We start from the raw sequence: 7,039 nt of genomic DNA on the forward strand, positions 1-7,039 counted from the left end.
GTAGAGAAATGTGTCCCTCCCTTTGTGTTCTCGGGATGGAGATTTTAAAATGGTTACTCCAGCTTGTTTCTTAGGACCATTTGCTTGAAAATTTGTTTTCCAGCCGTTTACTCTAAGGTAGTGTCTGTCTTTGTCACTGAGGTGGGTTTCCTGTATGCAGCAAATTGCTGGGTCCTGTTTATGTATCCAGTCCATTAGCCTATGTCTTTTTATTAAGAAATTGAGTCCATTGGTGTTAAGAGGTATTAAGGAACAGTGATTGTTGCTTCCTGTTAGTTTTGTTATTAAAGGTGGAATTATCTTTGTGTGGCTATCTTCTTTTTGATTGTTTTGGAAGAGGATTACTTTCATGATCTGTCTAGGGTATAATTTCCCTCCTTGTACTGGAGCTTTCCCACTAATATCCTTTGTAATGCTGGGATTGAGGAAAGATATTGTGTAAATTTGGTTTTGTCATGGAATATTTTGGTTTCTCCACCTATGGTAATTGAGAGTTTTGCTGAGTATAGTAGCCTGGGCTGGCATTTGTGTTCTCTTAGAGTCTATATGATGTCAGTTCAGGATCTTCTGGCTTTTATAGTCTCTGTTGAGAAATCTAGTGTAATTCTTATAGGTCTGTGTTTATATGTTACTTGGCCTTTTTCCCTTACTGCTTTTAATATTCTTACTTTCTTTTGTGTGTTTGGTGTTTTGATTGTTATGTGACGAAAGGTGTTTCTTTTCAGATCTAGTCTATTTGGCGTTCTCTAGGCTTCTTGTATGTTTATGGGCTTCTCATTCTTTAGGTTAAGGAAGTTTTCTTCTATAATTTTGTTCAAGATATTTACTGGCCCGTTAAGTTGTGAATCTTCACTCTCATCTATACCTATTATCATTAGGTTTGGTCTTCTCATTGTGTCCTGGATTTCCTGGATCTTTTGTGTTAAAAACTTTTTGCATTTTGCGTTTTCTTTGACAGCTGTGTCAATATTTTCTATGGTATCTTCTGCACCTGAGATTCTTTCTTCTGTCTCTTGTATTCGGTTGATCATGCTTGCATCTATGACTCCTGATTTTTTCCCTAGGTTTTCTATCTCCAAGGTAGTCTCCCCTTGTGATTTCTTTATTGCTTCTACTTCCATTTTTATGTACTGGATGGATTTGTTCAATTCCTTCACCTGTTTCATTGTGTTCTTTTGTAATTCTTTAAGGGATTTTTGTGTTTCCTCTTTAAGGACTTCTACCTGTTTACCTGTGTTTCCTCAATTTCTTTGAGAGTGTTATTTATGTTCTTCTTAAAGTCCTCTATCATCATCATTAAAAGTGATTTTAAATCTGAATCTTGCTTCCCTGGTGATATGGGTAATTCTGGACTTTCTAGTGTGGGAGAACTAGGTTCTAATGATGCCAAGCGCCCTGGATTGCTGATGCGTATGTTCTTGTGCTTGCCTTTTGCCATCTGGATCACCTTAGTGCTACCTGCCCTGTCTCTTACTGGAGCCTGTCTTTCCTATTATCTTGGTTGTTTCAGAACTGTGTGGGGTGGCTGTTACTACTAGGGTTAGAGCTGGGGCCCAAGATCTGCTCAGTGCTGGGGCCCAGACCAAAAGGAACCAGTGCTCTGGGCCAGGAGTGAATTCCTGGGTCCCAGTGGGTCCCAGTTATTCCCTGTTTGGGGGTGGGGGTTGCTGTCTCCTTACCTAAGATACTGCCCAGGTTAGAACTCCTGGGAGGCCTCCTTCCTCTAGGTTTTGTGAGATTGGGTGCAGAGCAGCTGCCTAAGATCTGCTCAGTGCTCAGAACCAGACCAGAAGGCAACCAAGTATATTCAAATCACCTAAGTTGGTATTCTTTACCAGTGTCAGTTGTATGTGTTAGTAATGCCATTTACCACATGTGATAAACATTTTTCGTTGTCAACTTGCCCACACTTGATAGTATTTAATAGCTACCTCAGCAGATGTCTTTGAACATTTCCAGATATGTGTATATGAGGAGAAATGATCTAACAAGAAATTTTAGAATAAGATCCCGGGAACTTCTGTCCCACACTGAGTAAAGATAAAGAAAAGACAAAAGTATGAAAAATAACATTCCTTTCTATGCTCCTGTGTGCATATGTGGGTAAGCTTCTGCCTCCGTATGTTTTCCACCTCGGCTTTGATGATATCAAACTGTTGTGTTGCAATAACATCCAAGCTGGAAAATCTCATCCTTAAAGAAAGCTTGCTAAAATGCCAGTGTTGACAGGGAAAAGTTCACAAGACTTCAACCCTATAAAAACAAATATAGGCAACTGAGGAAATCTGGGAGTTGAGACATGGTCTTTCCCAGGAAAAAGGAAAACAATTGTTCACATAGTACCAAAAGGTTAAGTTCTGAAAGCAACCATATAGCATTGTATGTACTGTGTAATACATGTATCAACTGAAAACTGAATCCATTTAATGTTACATGTACATATACATACACATATACACACACACAAACACAGACACACACACACACACACACACATATATATATATGATTTCAGAAATCCCCATTTGTTATTAGATGACCAATTAGTTGGTTCATCTCTAGGGATGAATAATTCTTCCTCTTTTAGCTGTCTTTATTTGGTGTAGTTCTTTGGCTAAGATTTCCCATTTTTTCATTAGTATATTTTTTGTGGATTCTTGGGATATAAAGTTTATTCTCATGTTTGCAAAGGAAATGCTTTATGAAGAGATATCTCCATATTCCTCACATATTCTTTCTAATGTTTACAATTTGAGAATTACAAGAGGCTGACTTGTAGGTACTATGTTGAAACCCAAATATGAATCAATATAAAAATTTACTTAGACTTCTGAAAACAATAAAAATTAACTAAAGTATATACTTCTCTGGTCTCTACCTTACCATAGTTTTATTTTTAATTTATATGCAAGTTTATTTTTATATAACAATTAAGTGTCATATTCCCGATGAGAACTATATTGAACTAGTAGAGTGACTTTCATTGTCTTCTACACATTATTTAGCCTTCTGAATGAGACTGTTTACTCTTGCTTCAATACCATTGTTTGTTCATCGATATGCTTGGTCTAGTTATAATTTCATCCTTTAATTTTGACTGCCTGTGTGTATCCAATATGTCATCTATTTACAATTTTTCAATTTTGAATTACTGGATTTTAATATATTCCTGATAAGTTGTTAAATTTCTATGTATTTAAATGTTTTCTATTTCACTTAATGGATCATCTACTTAATATTTAGAGTAAAGTTGGATTCACTTTACAAGTCAAGAGAAAAATTTCTAGATAATTCTAGTCACTAAAATAAAAGGCAAAACTACAAATACTATATTAAGAAGGTAAAATGCTCATCACTGAGACTTTTTGAGTGTAAAGCATGAAATAAAATGTTATCAGTTACATTATTGTTCATGTCTCCCTAAGATTAGTGTCACAAACCATATAACACTATATTCCGCCAGTGTTCATTACAAGCATTACTCACATAAGAGCTAATTTTCTTTCTGTACTTAGGTTTTTATTTTTCTTTCAATAAATGTTTTTTTGAGTCACAATTATCACAAAATTCATTGAGAATATTTACACCATATTTTCATTTCATCCTTAGGGAACACACGAAAACATAGCTAGCCTAGACTTCACAGTAGGTTCCTAGCCAGACTTGGAAATGAAGTAAATCTCTGCCCAATGAAAGTACCTTTTTGAAAGCTTAGTTCATTATGAATACAAAGGACATATGAGATATTCATAGAAAACCTGACTGTCTGTAGTCCCAGAGTTGAAGATCAGTGATAGAGTGCCTGACTTGTATATACTAAATGCTATACTTAATTTCTAGAACAAAAATAAAGAAAAAAAATTATGGACATATTCTACACTGTTTAATCAAAAGGATCATGTGGTCTGGAAAGATTGCTTTAAAGTAAAGTGCAATTTCTGCTTTTTTTGTGAACTGGAGTTCAGTTCTAAACAACTTTGCATTGCTCAGAAATGAAAGTCCAGCTACAGATAATCCATTATACTCTAATAACCTCTGTAGACATATCATCAGACAGGCAAATAGACACACAGGAAAAGACAAACACACATACACATATGCACACACACACACACCATTACGACCACCACCACCATCACCACCACCATCACCACACCATACCTTGCACATGCATGCATGCATGCCAGCTCACACAGACAGACAGGCAAACAACTTTATGATACATGGAATTTTAATTAATACTTAGATATAATACACCCATAAGGTTGCTAAAAGAAAGGTATACATTCATATGATGATTGATGTAATTAAATTAGTTAATAAGAAGATAATTGAGTGAATCATTTTATCATATTTTTTCTTACCTAGAGGTAAGAAGTTCCATATATAAAACTATCTTCTCTTTCTTTCAGAATATATATAGGAAAATATTAAAATAGATTCACATACCAAACCAGAAAAAGTAGATACAAAATTCATACCAACATAAAAAAATTGGTTCTTAATTTTGATGTCACTAATTTTATGTTTACTAGTAGCCAAAGGCATAACAAATAAATGGACAACTGTTAAACTTTATACAATAGTAGTCATAGAAGCACATTTAATGCATTCATTAAATAACAAGGTTAGTATCTTGAACATTTTCATTTTGTAAACATGATTTACTTCCTTGGCTATCAGAGAATCTAAGCCTATCTAGCTTTGACAAATTCAGCAAATGTTTGTCAAAGTCAAACAACCAAGCTTACATAACTATATATCATAAAATTCATTACACATTCACAGGAACTCTGTGTAAGTTACTTTTCTTCTTATTGAGACTAAATATATAATACAAATCATTTGAAGAAAGGAAATTATTTGAGGTTCATATTTTAGGGTTTAGTCTAACATAATGAATATGTATGGCAATAGAGATCTCCCACATTTGCACATAAGTAAGCAGAAAAGGGGAGCTGGCATTGGTGAAAGTGCTTTCTCCTTTCTATTACTTTATTGAATCTGAGACATAAGCCCCTAGAATAGTATCCTCTACATTCAGGGTGCATCTTCCCTGCTCAGATAAAACCCTCTGAGTTTTCCCTAATAGGAATATCCACAAAATTTATCCTACTGTTTCCAGATGTAATCAGGTTGACAATAAAGCGCATACCTGAGTTGATCGAATGTACTGCACCTTGCACAAATATCACTTTTCAGTGAATTAATCTTCTGATACTGATAATACCAAATATAGCAATACTACTACTTTCTCTGTCATTGACATACTTCTTACTTTTTTGTGTATTCTCTACTTTTATATTATAATAAAACACATAATTTACATTGAGATCACATTGATAACTCCATCTTCTCTAGGTAGACATTTTTTTCATTTATCATAAAGTAATAACCAACTCTTATATTAAAAAGACAAATGTTAGTTGGAATAGAATTTGACTTTCTTTCAGGTATCATATTTAGTCTAATGGAAAATAAAATATAGTTTAACCATAAAAAAAAAATTATCAGCGGGCAGGAGATAGCCTGTGCTTCTTTGAATCTGCCATTATCACTATATGTAAGTTGCATTTTCTCCCTCACCTGGAAAATGAAAAAGAACACAGTCAAAGTATGTGTTCACTATATGAGGATAATGGAGCCTTATTCTTTGTTGCATAGTATTCTTAAGTCAGGTATGGGTTAAGTAAAATGTACTAATTGCTTCAATGTGTAAATTCTAATGTAGAGTCAATTTTCTTCAAGGATGTAACCTTTTTTGAATTGCCTGTGTTCCCATAAGTAGGCTTACAATCATGGATATTCTTCAAATACACAACATACTCAGTAACTTTAAGAAAAAATGCACTGGCTGGAGAGATGGCTCAGCAGTTATAAACACCAACTGCTCTTTCAGAGGCCTGAGTCCAAGTCCCAGAAACCACAGGGTGGCTCACAACCATTTATAGTGGGATCTAATGCAGTCTTCTGGTGTACTGGAAGATGGTATACTCATATACATAAAATAAATAAATATTTAAAATTTGTACATAATGTTGAGAGGATTTGTAAAAAATTTCAGGAAGAAGTGTTGGTGGAATTAATAGAAACATATGGGAAGTGGGTATGAAATTCTTAAAAATATTTAAAAACATTAATATGCATCAAGGAAATTCAAATATTTCACAGTCATCCCAAACTATTTTGTTCATCAGATAATAAAAACTTACCAATAAAAAGGGAAAGTAGTGACAATCCTAGCCAGTAATTTTGTAGCAGTGATATCTTCACAGATTGCTCATGTCTACTTCTTTCCATAACAGGAGAACTAACTCTGAGACGGGGTAGGAGTTTCCCAAGTCCAAGAAAAAGGGTGCATACACACACAGACACACATAGACACACACACACGCACACGCACACACATACACACACACATGTAATATTAAAAGTCCTCATAACGGCCCCTTTCCTGGGACTTGAAAAAAAATCTACTTCCAGGTTTCAAACCATGTGTAAATTAAGGCTAAAGAAGTGGTTCAGTTCTTAAGAGTACTTGCTGTTTTTCCAGAGCTTATCTTCTTACCATTATGGTGGAACAGCTTACAACCATCAGAGGTTCTACTCAAAGGAGTCTAAATCACTCTCCTGGACTCAGTATTTATTAAAATATATGTGGCATACATATATATGCGCACATATATGCACATATAAATGTTACTAAAAGCAAAACTATAGTGGGATAGAGAAATTGTTCAGTGGTTAAAGAAGTACATGCTCCACTAGAGGACCTGGATTCAATTCCAACCTCCTACTTGGCAGCTACCAACCATTTGCAGCTCTGGGTTCAGGGTATATGACACCTTCTCCTGGCCTATATGGGAACTAGGCATATTCATGGTATTCTTATATACATATAGGCAAAACACCCAAACAAAAATAATAAAGTAGAATTATATTAAAAATAAATTTCTGTCTTCAGATTCAAGGAAGTAAAATCAAATCAAGACAGATGAAGCTGGCTCAAGACAAATCCTATAACTTTGACTTACACTAG

This window comes from Grammomys surdaster, unplaced genomic scaffold, assembly GCF_004785775.1.
Source record: "Grammomys surdaster isolate TR1022 unplaced genomic scaffold, NIH_TR_1.0 796, whole genome shotgun sequence".
Taxonomy (NCBI): domain Eukaryota; kingdom Metazoa; phylum Chordata; class Mammalia; order Rodentia; family Muridae; genus Grammomys; species Grammomys surdaster.